We start from the raw sequence: 20,611 nt of genomic DNA on the forward strand, positions 1-20,611 counted from the left end.
AACATTTCCCTATGAGATGAGAAAGCACCCGCCATTTCTCCTCCTCATTTGCTCGTTTTGCTCATTTTTCATACCATCCAACATACACCACCCCCATCCGCCGTCCCTCCACCAACAAAAACTCTCAGACTGGCATCACACGCTCATTATTCAAACTACTGGTAGACATGTTGGCTGTATGTGCAAATCACACAGGAGTAGCTTATCCAGCAGCTGCAAGCTGGCCTCATGATCTCGAGCAAGGTTGGAGAGTGGAATCAAAAATCTCCACTATGTTGCGCCTTCTTCTGGGGCTGGGTTGCAGCAACAAGGATTAATTTTAAACCCTATTAAATCATGGTTTAACTGTAAATTATGTTGCATCAAGTTTTGAAACTAAAATCAAGATTTTTCTAAACCTCTCTTTAAACCTTTAGTTTTTACTCTATAACAAAATTAAATTTAACTCATTGTGAGTAGGCAAACTAGGCTAACTAAGTTTTAAGCTAAACTAGCTAGTGAAAAATATAAGTGACACTGTTTGTTGGCTAGCTAGAAAATGAAAAAAAAGTCACACTGCTCACTAGCTAACTAAAAAGTCAACATGTTTGTTTTTTACTTTTTCACTAGCTAGCAGACCATATAATGTTTTGTTACAGACTACAGGCAGTGCGTACAAATGGGGTCATGTTTACAGTGTTTAAGAATCCATATGAACACTTCATGTCATATTCACAATATCATGAAGTGGAAGTTTCCTGAAAATTCCACGTTCATGAAGTAGTATATGCAAATTCCCATGTTGTAATTATGAGTTCAGAACAAACAGCAAGAGCAGCTGAAAGTTAACAGCTTTCCCACCTCTTTTATACTAACTAGCAAGGTCCCAGCAGCATTAAAAATTTTCTGTTTATTTATTTTTTATTTGGGTAAGCAAGAATCTCCATATTGATTAAACTCTATTTAATTTAAATAAACTTGGATTTACTAAACCAAGATAGATTTGAATTTTGGAGAGTTCTGCTTAATTTTAAATCTGATTTAGTCAATTTAAACTTCATTTTGCTAAACTCTGATGAGGTTAGATTAAATGAATCTATATTGACACAACCCATTCTGGGAGCGCCAGAGGAGGCAAAGCATGGTGCAATATCAGCTCACTGGGAGATTATCTGACTGACAAATAAATGAACCAATCCAAGTGAGGAAAGCTGCAAGGGGTAAAACAAGGGGGCAACAGCTCCTTCTCATGCTCTGGCATCCATCGTTACCTTCCTGCTTTCCTGTTTCTTCATTCGTCTGGATAGAAGCAAGCGGGACTGATGTTTCTATTTCAGAACGTGTCTCCCTTGGTGTGTCTTCGTCGGCCAAGTCTGTAGCCCACGCTGTGTGAAACAGGGCGCCTGCCAACACGTTCTAACACATACAGTTACATCTGTAGTGTGCTAAGCCGCCAGGGAATCAGAGCCTAAACTGTAGGGCACTGTATCACAACACAAGGTACTAGTGAGAATAAATAGAGCTAAAGCAGCATCCACCTTTAAATGCACACTTAAAATGTGCTGATGATGCAACATGATGCAAGAATGATGCAGGTTGTGCTTTTTTTTTTTTTGGTGTGTTTTTTGGCGTTTTAAACACGCTCTTTTCACTTACGGATTTAATTAAAAATCGGATGTAAAATTGTGATTCCAAGCAGGGTTTGGTCACATTTGAACTCCACTGGTCAAAACGGCTCCCACTCGGAATGCCCAACACTGTTTGGGTTTTTACTTTTCTGAGACTGACAGCTTTATGTGGCTGCAAAGCTTATTGGACGGGACTTGGAGCTGACAGTTAAGCTGCTATTGCAGACCAGGGCCAAGCAATGATGGTGGCGGCAGAAGGAGAGGAGGACAGTGGTTTGGTTGGTTTGCCAGTTGTAGGAGCGGGCAGCTGAGACTAAACGGCAGTAATGGCCTAACGAGGAGAGATCTAGAGAGCCAAACCAGATGGAACGGCCACAGCCACGTGCCTGCCTGGCAAAGCGCATGGCTTGTAAGCCAAACACAGACACAGACAGAGATTTACTAGAAGACGAAGACAAAAAGATGGGAGGAATGCTGAATTGAGATGAAGGGATGTCTCTTCTATCTCAGTTTTATATGACATATTTAATGCATTATTTTCTCCAGTGTTTACTCAATCTTTTCCTCTCTATGTGCTCTTCTCTACATCCTCTCTTGACACAAAAACCTTTCCTCTGATTGATATTCAGCACATTCGGTGACTAAGCTCTTTCTCCTTCCTCTATGTGCTAAGGGCTTAACTTTAATGAAAGGGGAGAAGTTGATTACATATGGGGAGCAAAAACTAGGCCTCCATCTCCAGGGAGGAGTGTAGTAGACGAGATGCTGCGCTGAGTTTTAGTCAACAATGAAAGCAGACAGAGAAAAAAAGAGAATTGGGGGTGGGGGGGGTGTACACATCAGCGTGTCCTTGGAAGTCAAATTTCCCAGGGTGCTCAAGTGTCAGGAATCAAGGACGTGGAGAAAGGGATAAAAAAAAATATCCATGGTGTTGGCTGTTTAGAGGATTCAGGCAGGTGCTACCGACACACTTAAATACGCATGCTGCAGACACACACATCTCTCAGCAGTTTGTGGAGCTGCAGTGCTGCTGCGATGGCTAACCTAAATCCATCTTTGACTATTACGGCAGTGAGCGGTGACTGGACTGAGGTTGTGCTGGCAGGCAACATTTCCACAGATAGGAGAGGAACACATGGTATTCCCAACGCTTTGTATCCTTTTGCTCACAAAAGAGTCGTGTACTGTACTCTACAAAAAGGACTGTCTTTCTCTCACAACTTCTCCCACTGGATCGTTTCCGATTTTGTTTTGAGCTACATTAGAGGGACTAAAACAGGAAGCAGACACGAATAGAATCCCTTACTAAACTTATCTGACAACTACTCTCACATCATGCTGGGCGCCTGTGCTCTCACTGTATTTTCTATTATCGTGATAAATGTTTATAAGCGCTACATACACTGCCAATGGATAAACAAAAAAATGCACACACACACAGAGAGCAACACACTCCTAGGTCTGTTTTTTTAATCCATGTCAAACAAACCTCAAGTCCAGTCTCACAGCAGGGATGAATATCAAGCAGGAACGAGCTGGCACTTGCTGAGAGACGGAGTGAGTGAAGGAGAGAGATGGAGAGTGTGTAGTGATTGCGTCTCATGTGCAACTGCTCCAAAAGGAGTCACCGACAGTGTGTTTAGAGAGTGTTTGTGCTAGCGATTCTGGGCTCAGGAGGTGCTGCTCTCCTAAAATACAATTAATGAAGTGTTTCACTGGCTTCGTCCCTGGCTTTGAGTTGGCATGAGTTGATTGGGGAAAGGAGGGGAGAAGGGGACGTGGACGCACAGAGAGTTGGGGCCGAGTGTCCACCACAAAGAGCCATACTTGTGGACACAAATGGCTAATTAATAGCTATATAGTATTCATCAGGCAGAAGAGGAGATATGTAGCGACTTAGCCATATCCAGGGTAGACTTGGACATGTTACCAGTGAACATAATGTCCTCAGAGACACTTACGCCCACCTAAAAAATAAATACTAGTGAACTAAGAAAGCTTTGAATTGCATAAACAGACTTTCAACACTACTGCGTCTTCATCAAAGTCACAGTGAACAAAGATATGAGGCAAACAACATGAAGTCATCCACAAGGTTTCTCCAGTCCCTTTTGCTCGATGTCCTGAAAATTGATGTCCTCGAGCTGAGAAGCACCTGATTTTGCCGCTTTTGCTTGAAGATGAAAGGAGAACCCTGTTTCCAAAAGACTGGATGCATCTGTCAAACAGAAATCCTGCTGAAATCAACTAAGCCAGAAACCACAAAGTTAAGAGACTCACTTGTGAAGACGCCTGTGAAATAGGCGTAAAATTGTTCTTCTAACAATGGCAGACTGAACATTAAAACCACTACCACTTTTATGTTCTTGCTGGAAAGGCTTGAACATGTCAACAATAACAACACCAAACAATTTAAAAAGTACAAGTAAATGCACAAAAAAGGGCTATTTTGATGATCGAATACTAGTTTCAGTCATCTTTCAAGCAAAAATGTCAAACATTTGCAAGTTACAGCTTCTTAATGTATGTCTGCAAGTAGACTGAAAGTCTTCGAGTTTTGGACTGTTGAATGGACAAATTAAGCTATTTTTAAGAAGTCTGCGCTCTAGGAAATTGTGATGAGCATTTTTCACAATTTTTTGACATTTTATAGACTAAGAAATAATCGACAGATAATTGGCAGATTTACCGTTGGCCCTGGCTGGAAGTATTTAGAGATTAAAAGGGTTCTTGTTCTTGCTTTTCTGCTGGTTTAAGATGTCTGATGCACACATGTCAGGTTTTAACTGTTGTGGTTTGTGAGTAACTACATGAGTGTGTTATGAACCCATTTTTGTAAACAGCATGCACGGCTGGGTTATTTGGGTGCCACACCTTTCATCCCATCTTGTGTGAAGGCAAGAGAGAAGATGGGAGAAGAACCTTGACACAGGCCACTGATAATGCGTCTTAGTCTAGAAAGTGATGAGGACCCTGGGTGAGCTCTAAACTACATACAGATTACAGAGGTGTGAGGGCAGCAGACCACACCAACCCACAATCAACATTTTAAAAAGCTGAGGGCTTTCTTCACCAATTCTATCTCATTCCTTAAAAACAAGGAGTGTCTCTAACTGCAGATTGGCAATTACCATTCTGTGTGTGCAGCAGGGGGAAAAAAATCCCATAATCCTTTGGGAGCGCTGGTGTAGCTGAGATAAAAATCCACTTATTAAGGTCTGTGTTGAGGATGGGAAAAGAAAAGGGTGAGGAGAGGAGGTGAGAGGAAAAGAGAAGACTGCAAGGATAGGTGTGCAAGATTACAGATGTTAATTTTTATTCCTCCTTTTACTCGCCTCTGCTGTTTTTTTTTTCCATATCTCTTCCAGCCTCTCTTCCTCCTTCCATCTCATTTATTTACTCTCTCCATGTCTCTGCCGTCATTGTGTCGATGAAGCAGCTTCGGTACCTGAGGCACACTTCAAAGTCTTGATGTCAGACAGACAGACCCAGGGACCCTTTTAAAGATGTTTACGCTAGCATCTGCTTAATGGGCGAGTCAGAGTAATCTAAATCGCAGCTCACTGACACCGCTGCAGCTACATTAGGGGGTGTGTGCAAACGTGTGTGTCTGTGAGATGAGTAGGAGGACAAGCTGAGCAATATAAGAATGTGCAAAGAAACCAAAACAAACAAACAAAACAGGTGCTGGAGGATGCAACTGATGTTTGCAGAGGACTTAATACATGTGGTGGCTAATAAAAGCTTCAAAACACATCAGAGAATATAGCAATATGCGCAAGCAAACATATGGAAAGGTTTAATTCAAATACGACTCCCCTTCATGCAGATTTTTTATTTCAATCTACCTGCAATTGCAACAGGTTTGACTACGCCCACGCACATGCAAACAAACGCAACCCCCTCGACGGTGCGCACACTTCCCATCTGCAGTCTCAGAAGTCTCCCTTGCAGTTGAGCCTAGCTACAGAGTGCAGCCTCCCTGACTGGCTGCTGGCATTTACTGCAGGGAGGAGAGAGAATGACCCAGTTGTGAGGCAAACTGTTCTCTGCAGAGGGAGAGAGACAGAGAAAGAGAGAAGGGAGAGGTGGAGGAGAGAAAAAGGTGTGTGGGGGCACTTGTCGTCCCAAGAGACCCACAGCGTACGATGATTGGCTACAAGCGTGCAAGGAAAGAGAGGGAGGGGAGGCAGAGGGCTCACCTGCAGTGGTGTGTCCTCTATAGCTGCACAGACTCAGCCATAAATCACAGAGACTCGGAGAAGGGGAGGTAAGTTGGAAAGAAAAGGATGGCGGTATAGAAGAGGTAAAAAATGAGAGAAAGAAGGATGAGTTGCTTCTAGGAATCCAGAAGAATGAGAGTTATTGTAGAAATATGGGTGCTACAGTGCATGCGCTACCACCGACACAAAATGGGGAGAAAATGGATCTGCTTCAACCAGTCATCCATCAATGATTTTGAGAAAATCCATTCCATAAAAAGTGATGAAAGTTTGTGTAGAGTGGAATGAAAAAGAAAGAGAGACCTAGAGGACAAGGAGAACATTACTTTGCGTCTGATAAACCAGCTCTCGAATGAAAAGGACATAAATCTTCACTTATCCTTGATCATCATAAACCTTAAAGGGACAGTTTGGATTATTTGATGTGGGCTTGTATGAGGTACCTCTTGATAGTCAGTGTGTTAGCTATAGCAGATGGCGGTCGGCAGGGCCCCAGTTAGGAGAAGCAGAGAGAAATACCAGATAACTGAGCAGTAACACATCAAGGCAGCAGCAAACCAGCAACCCCCCGTATTCTGCAAGGTAAAATTACTGATTTCACCTATGGAGTTTGGTTGGTTCAGAGACAGCAATGTTTGGCTTGTGTAACGGTGGTTTCCTTTCAGAAAAAGCTGTTTGATGGTGAAGTAAAACGGTGAAAATATTCCAAAGATAGTGTACACTTAAACTGGTAATGATTTTTGTGGCTAAAATACCTTTTGATGCTGACCCTGCCCATAGCAGTTCATTGCTTAGTTTCCTCGCTGGTGCTCCTCTCTGCTGCGAGTAATCCACTGACTATTGATAAATACCTTATACAAGTCCACACCAAATAATCCAAACTATCCCTTCATGTTCTGACTGATGGCTGTAAAACTAAATAATATGCATGCCATAACAAAATGATAGTCTGGCAGTGACAGGGTTACTTCTAGCCACCCATCCACTGAGCTATACAGGAACACACTGTGTGATTAGCTGCTAGACATTGTATTGATTTTCTACCGCTGGAGCACAAATTAACAATCGCCATGCAATGATTTGGTTCTTGCACACAGGCAAATGCCAAGGCATGAAACAAAATTGAAATGATAATTAATACACTGTAATTTTGTTTTGTTGCCGCTACTATAAACTTTTTTCTATACCATTTAATTAACGATAAATCACTTTTAGGAATTGTTAATTAAGCATTGGAGAGCCCATGCCTTCACAGTCTGCTACACAAGAGTAATTAATGCCAATTCAGGCGCTTCTTCCAATGCACAGAAGAAAAAAAAAAAAAAGAAGCAGTGAAGTCTTCCTTCAGCAGCAGCCACAGAGGGTGATTCTTAACTGCTCAGCCACCTTTGACATGAGTAGAAGTCTGAGTAAATGTGTAATTGTGTGTGTATGTGTGCAAAAGACAGCTATGTTTGGAGTGTTTCTCTGTGGTTACCTACTCAACGATCCATCTGCAGAAGAGAGAGAAAGCTCGGACATAATTACATTCCCATTTGCTGGCTTGACATAGACTTGATATGGCTGAAGAATGTTAATAGTGATGCTAATTAACTGGGTGAGCAGATCTAGGCTTTAAGGGTGAGCTTGACAGGGCAAGGTAGAGAGAAAAACTCTGATGTGCTGTATGAGTTTGAACATTTGAGAGATGTAGCTAAGCAATTATCTTGTGTCAACTGAAGAATGGCTGTGCTGTCAAAAGCTTTTGTCAGCCCAAAACTATCCAAGTGTACATTTGCAACAGGAATATTTTAAGTATATCTGTGTGTTTGTAGAGTTTAGTCCAGATTTTTCAGGGTGCCTGCGCATATGCGTACTTGCTTGTGAGAGTGTTTACATGACATCTTCAGAGGCAGCGGCTTTTATTACAAAGCCAGATTAGTGAGTAAGGCAGCTAACTTGTGGGTTTAACTCTGGCTTTGCCAGAATCACAAAGCTGGGCCACTTTTAAATGGAAAAGATGGCTAAGCCACCCGGGAACAGTGATAAGACAATATCCAAATGTTTAATCAGCCCACCTTCTGATCAATCAGCTGGCAGAGAACAGTGAGTCATCGCTGTGACAGATTGACAAGTTATAATGAGTAGAGAGGCATTAAAACAGATCAGTGGAATAAGTTTGATATTAATTGCTTCTCAGTTTAGATGATGTTTGGATGTTGAAAATGATAATAAACGCTCTTGATGTGTTGATGTTGCAAGTGATCTGATCTGGTTTCTGGTCGGTGACTGTATTATGAACTCCAACTCTTTCATGTGTATTAACTTTTTGGTTAATGTAGGATTAACAACATCAGTTATGAACACAGACTATCTATTAAATCAAAGACAAGGCTTCTGGGGTTAAAGGTTAGGCCAACGTGGAAGTGCATTAAACCTGTATTCTCTATTCTGGTCAGCAGGGGGTGAGACCGTATGCACCTTTATAGAAAAATGGCACAACTTCTCATTAAGACCTTAGTAAACAGTTTCATAATGATCAGTTTGTTTCAGTTGCTAGTTTCAAGTCTGCAGGATGTTCATTTTTTAAATTATGGTTTCAATTAGAGTACAATAAATGATCAAGCAGGGAGTCTTCTGCTCTGTGTAATTGACAAGTCTTGTCAGTGAGGCCATCCAGTACAACACACAGGGCTCATGAAACTCAGAACAAACTGTCAAACTAGACCATATTTATCAAATATTGATCAGGATTTTCTTACTGTATTACCTATTTCTCATCTGAAATGTTTTTAGAAACATGTTTTGGTGTACTGTTTAGGTGTAACGGGAAAAAGATTTAGACTAGGCAGCTGCCATTTTGTGTCCTGTTTCCAACAGAACCTCCCAAAATTCAGATCAAACTGTCCAACTAGGCTGTGTCGGTCAAATATGGATCAATATTATGTTACAACATTGCCTAATTCTTGCATAAAATGTTTTCAGAAACATATTTTAGTGTACTGTTTAGTTGTAATATGAGAAACTTTATAAACAGGCAGGCCGCCATTATTTCCTGTAGAATGGACAAGCCAAAACCAAGCGCTGCCCAAACTGCAGTATGTCACCCACCACCTCCACACTCTCGTCAGTTCTGTGCATGTCCTAGTTGCAAGAAAACAAAAATGGCAACCGCCATAATGCCAAACTCAAGGCTTCAAAACGGTAGTCCACAAACCAATGTGTGACATTACAGTTGGTTCACATTTGTGAACTCACTTTGAGATACTTTTTATCCACAGTCCCCAGTGTTTGAGAAGACAGGTAAGTTAAGGAGAGCCTGACTAAGTCAGTCTTGCTTTGAGACACAGGCCACATGCCCGCCTGGCATAGCCATCTTCACTGAGCAGCTTGTAAACTCACACAAGCTGCCAGCTTTTCTCACTGGACAGCCATACAGCAACATGTTAATTAGAATAGAAAGAAGGAAGGACAGAATGATAAGCAAAGGAAGAAAGAAGAGCATACAGAAGGCAGAGAGAGTAGGACGTTGTGAAGCTATAAAGAGGCAGAGGAGGATGAGGAGAAACGAGTAGAAACAAATGAAATGGTAGCAATGAAGGGAGGGAGTGTTGGGTTGTGCAGCTTGCAATTCACCTGCCACTAGATTATAAAATTTACTGTCCTCACAACTCTGTATCTGTATTTGCTCTTTCATAAGGGCTGGTATCTTAACATAGCTGAGACTGCATTCCCCACTATCTGACACGGCGATGAACAGGCTGCATGAATACTTAAATGATGCAGAAATTAAGCATTTCCCAGCTTCAGTAAGCCAACCCACAATTTTTGCAGCTCAGTGTGGTCTGGTAATACTCAGTAGACATGCGCTCGGATTACAGGCATTGTTAATGTGTATGGACCAAAATTACTTTGTAAGTGACTGGATCAGCCTCATCAAAAATTCAACATTTTAAACTCCACAAAAAGAACGACTGCATGAGAGTTCAAAGGTTTTCATGTTATATTCATGCCATGCCCACACAGTTGATTATAACATTTGTAACTACAGCTACTCTAAATTATAGCTCAAAAATATAGCTTTGAGCTATAGAGCTCAAAAATGTATCACTGTAAAGGGTTTCTTTTTTGTCCATATAGATTCATTATTAATTATTCAGAAAAAAGAGAAAACTGGTGTATTTAATCTCTTAATTTTGAATAAAATCACCTTACTTACTCGAAGTCTACCATTTTATTTTTCAGTTCTTTAAAGTCTGTGTGTCACACATTGATCACGTGTTGATGGTGCAACTGAACAACACACCTGTAAAATGATTGGCAGTTTGCATGTCACTCGTAGCGCATGCCATTATCAAGGGACATGATAGACCGTTTATGAGCAAGGACGCAAAAAAAATTCTTATTGCTATTGAGAAGTGTCTGTTTCTAGTACATATCACTACTGTTTTATTGTCCAGGCCTGTTCTCTACAGTCAAAACATGGCAAGGTTGCTGCAGTCTTTCACTCCACACATACTATTACACAAAAGTAATTTGAACTGACAAAATACTGTTCTCCACCAAGGTCTAAGAATTCAGAGGTTTTCAGCTGGAGTACTAGACCAAACATGTGAACTGAGAGAAAAAACGACAGGCGAAAATTATACTCACGATCAAAGCACAAATTCCATGTTCCATGTCAGCCCTTTGATTTGTTTATGTCCCCAGACCTTGACTCATCGTTCTCAGCAGCCAACCTTGTCTTAACCCTGAGCCAGCAACACATCAGAGTCAACTACAGTTCAAACTGCCAGGAAACGGAAAGATCAGACTCAAGTTAGTCATTTTCTCACTCCAACTTCTCTGCTGGCTCGAGCCTTTCAACTCCACGTACACACTGCGGAGAATAGCCACTCAAATCACTCACAGCTCAATAGGCTGCCACATACTGGTACTCTTCTCAATAGGTGCAGACTCACAAGAGTGAAATGAACATCAAACTCTATTTCACCACTCTCACCCTCTCCTCCCATCAGACTGTCTCTCTTTACCCTTTCTCGACATTCTCTCCATCTCTGCGGGTTTCACCCATCATTCTTGTGCACCAATATTGCCCTCTACACTCTCTCTTTTCTGTAGCCGTTCACCCACTCTCTTCCTGCTTCCCATTTCAAAAAAGATCTGTGTAAATATAAAAAAAACCCTGATTCCTGCAAGCCTCATGTCTGAATACTAATTCAATTTCATAGGAAGGTCGGAAAAACGTTAAAAATATCCAGCAGCGTAACATCGAGTTGACATTCTGAGGTAGTTTAATTTCACTCTGACTAAGAGCTGCTGCAGCTAATCAGCAAGTCAGACCAATATAAACAGCATCTAGGGTGCAGCACTACATAGACCATGATTCATAGCTGGAGGCTCACCTTTTGCGACAAGCTGCAGCAATACAAGGGCTTAAAGGAAATCGAGTGGCTCTGACTTTGTGTGTATGTGTGTGCAAACACGGTGTCAACCTGCAGTGAAGCAGCTGGTTACCAAGGTTGGTTGTATGTGTGCGTTTGTGTGTGTGTCTGTGTGTGCTATTGCCCTGCTCAGCCCCTGGCAGCTCATCAATTATAAAAGAGCCCTGGAAAGGAGGGATAAGGCCGAGCTACAGCAATGGCATCTATAAATACACACCTGAATGACACACCACACGTGAGGTGAAGAGCTATTTTTGCATACGACTATGTACGCACAGACATGAAGGTTGACAACCCAACACACTGAATGCACAAGCAATGTCATCCACCACATCAGGGCACTTTGTGTATCTGTTGAGTCAGGAAGGCAGGGTGCACGGTGGTTGCACTTTGCTAACCTGAGCACCATGTGATACTCTGTCTAAATCAGAGGAGAGATTGCTTTCCTCCTCTTCCCTCATGTCTTTCATCAACTGAACACTGTCTCGCTGAAAGGCCAAATAGAAAGTTGTGTGTTGAGGTGTGTGTGTGTGTGTGTGTGTGTGTGTGTGTAAATTCCATAATGGTCTAGAGGACATGCTTTATCACTCCGTGGTGGCCCCTTGCTTTGTACTTCTACCTCACTCACTATTTCTATGTACCTTCATCCTTAAATTTTTCACTTGGATTTAGGGCTCAAACTCAAATATTATAATATTATCTGATAATATTTTAGAATTTTATTTTGAATCTCATGACCCATTAATACATCACCACTTTTCAGCAGTTGGAAAATAACAGAAAAGACTTTTCTTGGTCTTGAGAAGCTATAGCATTTAATAACTTAAAATCTAAGGTTATCAAAAGTATCAAGGTACTGATACTTTTCAATACTACGTTTAAAAAAGTACAATACTAACATTTGACAGTATCTAAAGGACCAAAACTATTAAAAAATTATCAACATGGTCAACATGTCTTATTTTATTTTTTGCTGTGGTACTGAAAGAGGTATTAAATATCATTTTCTAAATACTGGTACTGTATCAGACTTTAAAATTCTGGTTTCTTTGATCCTAAGGTTGCTTGTTTGCACACTTTCTTGGATTGCATGCCGTTTGTATTTGCTTATGTATAACGCTTACTTAGGTGAGATTCCTTTTATAAGCCTCTATGGATTTTTTAAAATCTCACCAGCACAATTTGCCTCTCCTCTTTCTCTTGTTGGTGTACTTCTACTGTTATTGTGCAAAAAAAAAGTATCATGACAAGCCTACAGCCCTACTTGGATTATTCAGCCCTTATCTCTGCATCTATTTATCTCTACTGTCTATATCTCACCCTCGCCATGTGTTGCACATTCAATCTCCCAGCAAAATATCCCTCTCTGCATCTCTCCATCTGTCTTTTCTGTTTCGCCATCGTGCACCCATCCATCCATTTAACCGTCTCCATCTTCATCTCCTCCTCCTTTTTTTTTCAACTCTACATCGGTTTCATCCCCCAACCCCTGAGCCAAGCCCAGTTTGTCTCCCCACCACATCTTCCATTCCTCATCTCACTCTTCTTCCCTCCAACTATACCACATATCCATCTACAAGCTACAACTTCCTGACTGAATTCAACATGGACCCTGCCTGCTGCCCAGTCAGACTGCCTGGCTACTGGACGGGGAGGGTTTTTGCGTTTTGGCAGCGGGCACAGCAAGTATTGTGGGGATTGAGACCGCACGATGCAACCACTACCTTCTGATCCTCTTCCCAGGCCATTACTGGACTTCACTACTCATTAGCTCCTGCCATTTTCTGCACATAATTGACTAATATATACACAGAGACTCATATGCAAGCACCACACATACTATTTACCAACTCCCCAAATCTAGAGGAGAAACTGGACTTTGGAAGGGGGCCTAGGCAAACATTGTGCACCAAGCAATTACCAGACGAAGATATATGTAGAAACAATTGCCCAGGAACAATGGCGCTACAAAAAGAAGCATGAGCTGAAGGGGGGTAACAGGGGCTCCCATTTACTGATTCCCCTTGACGTGCCTTTCCATCTCTACAACAAACAGCAGAGCAACAAAAACCAATTAATGCAGCAAGACGAAAACATGACCAGATTAATACTGTGTTCAATCATCCTGATAGCTGTGAGGTGGACAGCACCTGTCATCGAATACCGGCCCACTATCATCAGATCAGATCATCCTAATGTGCACTCAGTCCATTGTATCAGCATGATGTGTGTGCAGTGCTGCAAGCTTCCCTGAGAATTAAAAACAGAGTGTATCCCAATATACTCTCAGATATGTGCGAGTGTGTGTGTGTGTGTGTCTTCCCTGCCTTCTATACATTCTATCATGCGCGTGGAACAGCCTGTGCTACCATGGCAACTCACGACTGAGCTTGCTTTAGTGTGTGCTGCTACGCTAGCTGTTGTGGGAGCAGCAACACACACACACACACACACACACACACACAGTGCCAAGGCAACTACTGCTGAGGAATACTTAACAGTATGGGAACATTGACATTCTGGGAATACTGGCTGCATACAGCAGTGGTTTAGACCACTGGTGAGAATGAATGGACTACAGGGTGGGGTTGTAATGGCTCCTAGCCAGGCTGATAGTAACAGTGTGTGCGAGTGTGTGCACCTGTGTCGAAGAGTACTGTGTTGTATAGCAAAACAAGGGTGGGGATGGGGCTTAAAAATCATAAACCACTGTCCACGCACACACACACATGCACACACGATGCCTGCACGTCCTAAAGCATATTTCATCATTAGCTCTAAGCAGTTAATCCTCTGCTCCACTGACCACGGCTCAGCTCAGCCCATTTCAATAATCTGCATCTGGGGCTAACCAACCCATCATACACACACACATGCACAGACAGGCGCACACACACGCAAAACAAGGACACAATCAACTCACAAAACATATGGGACTGCTCCAGAGCAATAAATATCTCAAGTAAAAGCTCTCACACCCACATACGCGTATATCTATCAATCCATAATCTATTGTGCCACCAGCAAAGCCAGTTAGCAGCACAGCTCTTGTTCATTTATTAGATGGGGAAATGCAATGTTAATTATGATTGTAATAAGCTGAAAAGAAAATAATTGGGCATATATTTCAATCATTGTGGTTCTACAATCTAAACTATTGTTAGCTGATTAGATTGCAAGGTATAAATTGTCACTAAACATAAATCGAATATTTTACCTTAAAGCTACCACAAGGGGTTTTTAACTTGTTATGAAAATGTCAATTTAATAATGAGGCCACTGAACAAGCCTATGTTCACATTTTCCCAGGCAAAGTCACAGTGAGTAGTACATTAGTCAGTTAAAATGAAGCAGGAGGAGATATTTATTTCCATAATTTTATTTTTGATGTTATATTTTGTGATTTTTATGGGTGAAAAATTGGGCTAAAATGAAGAAACAGTTTGAGACCCCTGCTCTAAGACATGTAACATTAGACAGCCAATCACAAAAATTATTAAACCCTGGTGCTTTACATTAACACTATAAGGTCTCTGAGTACCTTTAATTATCAGTATCCATATATATCTTTTCATGGAGGTGATACAGAAGAGAATGTTGATTTTTTACTCATCCAGTAAGAGACATATATTTAGTTTTACTGCAAAACTTTCATATGAAAACATTTCATTTACGCAGTGGTGTGAAATGATTATCTGTAATTTCCATCAACTTTTCAAATACTTGAACAGTCAACCTGAAAAAATTCATATATTCAGTGGAAATTGTCATTTAGCGAATGGTTGACCAGGAGAATCTCTCATTTTGAAGATTTCAGTTCGACATGCGCAGCATGAACAGAAAGCATGGGAGCGGCAGTTGACAAAGAGTGACACAGCAGAGGAAAACAAGTGAGTGGAAACATTACATGAAAGATAAATAGCATGTTTGCAATGAGGAGGGCAGCAGACAGACAGTGAAAGGAGAAACGATTACTGTAGCTGGAGAGAACTGTTTGGCGTGTTACATATATGATCAAAATTGGCAGAGGTTGAGTCAAAAGTGAGAGTTTGACCTTTCCCTTCCCCGACAACAACCATTAACCATTCAGCATTGGAATTGACCTGTTTCTTGCTCATGCTATCTCCCCTGACAACATTATATGACAGATCTCTCTGTCTCCGTCTCTCAACAATTCCTGCAAGCTTTTCTCCTCTCCTTTAAGAAGCTAAAGCCTTGCAAACTACTATTCATTCATCCTGCTGTCTTGATCTCCATTTCTCATCTCTGCCATCTTCCTTGTCACCCAAATTCTTTCATTCTTTCCTCATGTTTGCCGCTTCTCCCTCGTCTCTGTCTGACTGGAACAGATTGAAAAGTGGTGACTGTAGTAGTGAAGAGGAGAACGAATTGTCACAACCAAAACACCCTGCTCTTTGCCCTTTGGCCAAATGCTGACAAATGCTCTGTGGAAAAGATGTTTTTTTCCCCTTCTGTACCATCACTCCAGGAGGCATTCACATGCCTGCTTTTCCGGCAGTGCTTTGTATAAACTGCCAATATCTAGGGCATCGAAACACACACGTATCCTCAGCTTCTTCCTTCCTTGTTCATTTGTGTGCCTCTGCTTCTGTCAAGTTCAAGGTTAGCTGCTCATTGTATTGAGCGCCAATGCTCCCCCATTGGGACAGACAGAGTGTAGATGCATTAGCACCTCAGCAGGTGGCCCTCAATCTTATCTCTTCCCTCTCTTCACACCTCCCTCTCGTCCCAGAGTCCACCTCTCCATCCACGACCCCATGGAGATACCTGGTAAGCCTTTGTCCAGCAGCCTGTGGTGTGAGGGTCTAAGTGTTCACTGATGCATGCATGTGTGCTTATCTCAATACATGCAACCGTGTGAGTATCATGCATATGTGTCCGCACAGACGCGTACCTGTCATGCTAATGTGTAGCCTGACCAGATGACCATAAACTAAACCAAAGCCTGCAGGGGGTTAAGGCTTTCCCCTTGACCTGCTGCTGTGCACTGACCTGCAGTAAATGGGTTTAAACCTTACCGAGCCACAGCCTTTTATCTCCATCACATCTCCATCTCCTAAAAGCCACAGACCAACGCACACACAAACTGACCGACCGATGGACGGGCTGACAGAAGCCATATGGTCCATTCACTTCCAATGGCAGGAGGTAGTCATCAAAGAGCTCTCACAGCAACTCCACTCAGCCATGGACAGATAGACGGAGGGAGGGAGGGAGATGAGGGGAGAAGGAAGAGGGAAATTATGAGAAGAGGGCAAACAGAGGTGGAGAAGAGGGAGGGGAAGGGAAGAAATAAGAGGAGGAGGAGGGTGGGAAGTGTGGTGAGGAGTAGAGAGGAAGAGACATGCTATCAATTCAGAGGAGCTAGAAGCGAGGTGGAAATAAAGGCATGGAGGGAAAGGCAAGGAGGTGTACAGATCATATAAGCCTTGTGTGTGATGTGAGGTTTTAAGCCTTGTGTGTGAGACAGTAAAGGCCAGGCATGGCAGCAGCTGTGGGTATGTACAGAATACTACTGATTCGACAGCACTGCCTGTTTTCTGCTGACAGGAGGGTGTTATGAAATTCAGCTTAGACTGTGTCAATCTGGACTTTACACAACACAGCCACTCAGCATCAGAGACTTCTAAGGCAGGGGCTGCGTGGTGTGTGTCTGTGTGTGCGTGGTCTCGTACTACCATCTTTGTGAAGATGGACTTAAAACTGGTAGACTAAGAGAGCAAAGTGAGGAAATACTGGCTGGTTCTTATTTCTTCAAAGGACTGTTTGAGAGTAAAGACTTGGTTAAAAAAAAACATTAATAAAAGTTCAATATAAAAATCTTTCTCTCATGTTTTGCCTTTATTCTTCTTGGTGAATTTCTGTAGTTTGTTCCCAGGCAAACCTTGCTTTCAAGCTTTGCTGTCACTTTTGCTTTCCCACGCCCACATCATCATTCTACTCATCTTTCAGAACAACTACACAATCCAAGACACCCCACCCCTCACTCCCTCCTCGACCACAATAATCTGCAGATTTATGTCTGGGTGTTGTGTCTAAAAGAGAACCCTAGATTTGCAAAAATCTTGCAAGATTTCTACTGATTTTCTGTCGTTCACATTGTCAAAACACTTAATGACAACGCTGTGGTGAAGATATTCTTATGTTTAGGGACAAAAAACATTTAACGTAAGGGTTAAGGAAAGATCATAGTCACCCTCGCGAGATGGGGTTCCCATCTAGACATGACTGTGTCTAGACTCCTGAGAAACACTTCCTTTCAGGGCCCTACATTACACGAGTCAAGTCCAGTCTATTTTATTTATATAGCACCAAATTATAACTTAAGTTATTTCATACAGAATGGGTCTAGACTGTTCGTAATATTATTTATAGAGACCTAACAATTTCCACCATGAGCAAACATTTGGCAACAACCAACAGTCGAAAACCCAAAGCCTCTATCATAAATGATCATAAATGCCAAAGAAAGGCAGCAAATCTTTACATTTAAGAAGGTAGAACCAAACGAAAACCAAATGTTTGACATTTTTCTTGAAAAATGACTGAAACAATTAATCATTTATCAGAAAAGCTGGCAATGCATTTTCTTTCGACTGACTTATCAATAAATCGACTAAATGTTGCAGCTCTAACTTTGAAAAGCAGAAACCTCAAGCAGAACCAAGCTGGGGGTGGAAAGAAAAGATACATGAAGACTCGTGTAGACTCGTTAATGGAGTCCAATTACCAAGGTCTATCTAAAATATTGTTCTACAGCTCTGGCTGATCTGTAGTTTAGGTTGACATTAAGGTTAAGCATGTAGTTGTGGTAGTTAAGGTTAGCTTTAGTGGCTAGGGAATACATTACGTTAATTATGGCCCCCATCGGTATAGACGTACAACCATGTCTGCACAGGCCTTGCATTATACTAGCAAAATTTTACTCTCACCCCCATTACATAAAACGATTTCACAAGCAAATTGAATTTAATTCACTCAGCTTCCTGCCCGGCTCAACTTCATGATGTCATAAACGTGATGCCTGTAAACACTAACATTTAGCTCAACTAAAACACCACTGCATTAAAGTCCATCCATCCACTCTCTTTTACCGTAAAGCTTATATTTATTTAGGGTGACGTGTTAGTCACAGCATCATAAATAACACTGAGAAAAAAAAAAACAGAAAGAGTGAAATATAGTGAGTGAGAGAAGGGAGGAGGAGGGAGTTGAGGGATGGAACAAGTAAGGTGGAGGAGTGTATATAAATCAACATCCATTAGCAGAGGGGTTATAAAGTCACTGATGAAGGAGGTGGACTGAAGCTCAGACCTTTTATTGTCTTGTTGTTGTCTTTTATTGCCTGTGATGTCATCTAATGGTATACAGTTAACGACAGGGGAGGAGAAGTATGTACATGGGAGGGGAGGATGGGGTTGTAATGGGGCTGTGTGTGTATGCCTGAGTTGACACAGGATATTGATCACCTTTTGTCAAAGACGGTATGCGTCAGCGGGGTTTCTTTGGCTGAACGCACCATATGTGCACAATTTGATCTTCATTCATGTTGAGTTTTGAGTGAGAACAATGCCAAAAATCCTGCAGACACGATTCTCTCGAGTGCCAATGTGTGGTTTTGAGAGGGATGTCTGGAGAAACGCCAAGGGAAAGAAGAAAAGCACAAAGGAAAAAAATGTGTATAACGTCCTGAAGCAAAAACAATATTCAGAATACCCTGAAAACAACTTGAAATGTTTTTAAAACTCAAAGCCACAAAATTTCCACTTCCTAACTGGCACTCATCATCACAGATGAGCAGTAGGTATTAAATATGATTACATATTTCCCCTGTTTGAAGCATCTGCCTACGTGTTGGTTATTGTCTTACAACATGGAAAACTGCTGCCTCAACCACTTTGCTCCTGTGTGGAAGAAAAACAACAAACACAGGCAGAGGCCCATAATCACCAAAAACAAACAATGTAAAAACCAGCACTCCGGCAACTCTTGACATCAGTTGCTTGTTCTGGCCTCAATCACATTTTTGTTTAACTTTCATCTTTCTGTCTTTGACCATACCGCGTACAAACAAGCAGTCTTCCTCACTTTAAGACATGCATTTCAGGAATATAGTCCATCACTGTCCAGTCTCACCCCTCCAGTTCAACACTCCTCTGCTTCCCTCCATCCCTCTCCTTTCCTCCTCTCTGTGTAATGCGGTTTTCCCCAGGCCTGTGAGGCTCACTGGCCTAGCCGCCCTAGAATTTGTCTCAGTCATGGCCCCACGATGTATACGTGTGTGCGAGTGCGAGAAAGCGGGAGTTAAAGTACAGGAGCTACCACCCTTCTATCACACCTAGCAGCAGTGCATCATCCCATTAGGCCAGAAAAGGGCTACCACACGGGGTAGGGCACAGGGGCATGAGGAAAGTCTAAGGTGGAAGTCACAACACGCCAAAACCCAGCTTATCCAGTGCTGTTTAACTCTGAGGGGACAAATCTTGTTTAGCCAAGGGCTTTGCTGTCACACAGAATGTGACATGTTTTTCAAGGCAGAGACAGTTATGGTAAGAGATGTTCACTGCGGCTGACACTTCGAGCTGCAAAAAGAATTCACAGGTTTACAGCTTTCAAGCCATGAGAGACCGTATCCCAAAATGACTACAAATGTAATAATAAGATAGATTCCTCTTGACACATTACCAAAGTACTACACAAAAATGTCAAAAATTACAAAAAAAAATAGCACTGCCAATACGGCGACCTTGAGTTATCTGCCAATACCAATCAGATACTGTTTTTTCCCCTCTATTAAAAAAGGAAGTGTACTGAATTTGCTTAAGAAAAATTATTTGTCCCGTTTATTATTATTTGCTCTGCTCTAAATTAGCAAGATCATTTTTCTTGTAAAAGGAATTTCAGCTCTGTTTTGTTTACGTGATAAAATTATCTTATTAATTAAGAAAAGCAAAGCACTTTTTTCACTTGAAAATTATCATATTAATTCAGAAAACAGAGCCTTTCTTTACACAAAAAAAACCTCATAATTCAGAATATTTTTTTAACCTGAAAATCTTTCAATTATTTCATAAAGAGCAGGTGCACTTGTCTCAACAGAATGATATACGCTTCTGTACTAATCTGTTTATAATACATTTGTGAGGATGCACTTTGCTGAACCTGGCCATACAAAAAAAAGCCATATTAAACAAATATTCTACTCAAATGAAGGATGAAATACTTAACCCACAACATGACTGATGAGTTACAGTAAATTGCTTGTGCCTGTTTTGCTTTTTTCTTCCTTGAGCTTAGAGTAACTTCACACAGCTGGCATGGACACACTGCTGACATG

General features: G+C 41.6%; 1 protein-coding gene across 1 annotated transcript in view; it reads right to left on the bottom strand.

Moving 5' to 3' along the window:
• Positions 1–20,611, bottom strand: part of plxna4 (plexin A4) — a 311,022-nt gene that overhangs the window by 236,753 nt on the left and 53,658 nt on the right. The window lies entirely within an intron of this gene.

Source organism: Lutjanus erythropterus, chromosome 22 (assembly GCF_056507025.1).
Source record: "Lutjanus erythropterus isolate fLutEry1 chromosome 22, fLutEry1.hap2, whole genome shotgun sequence".
Taxonomy (NCBI): Eukaryota; Metazoa; Chordata; class Actinopteri; order Lutjaniformes; family Lutjanidae; genus Lutjanus; species Lutjanus erythropterus.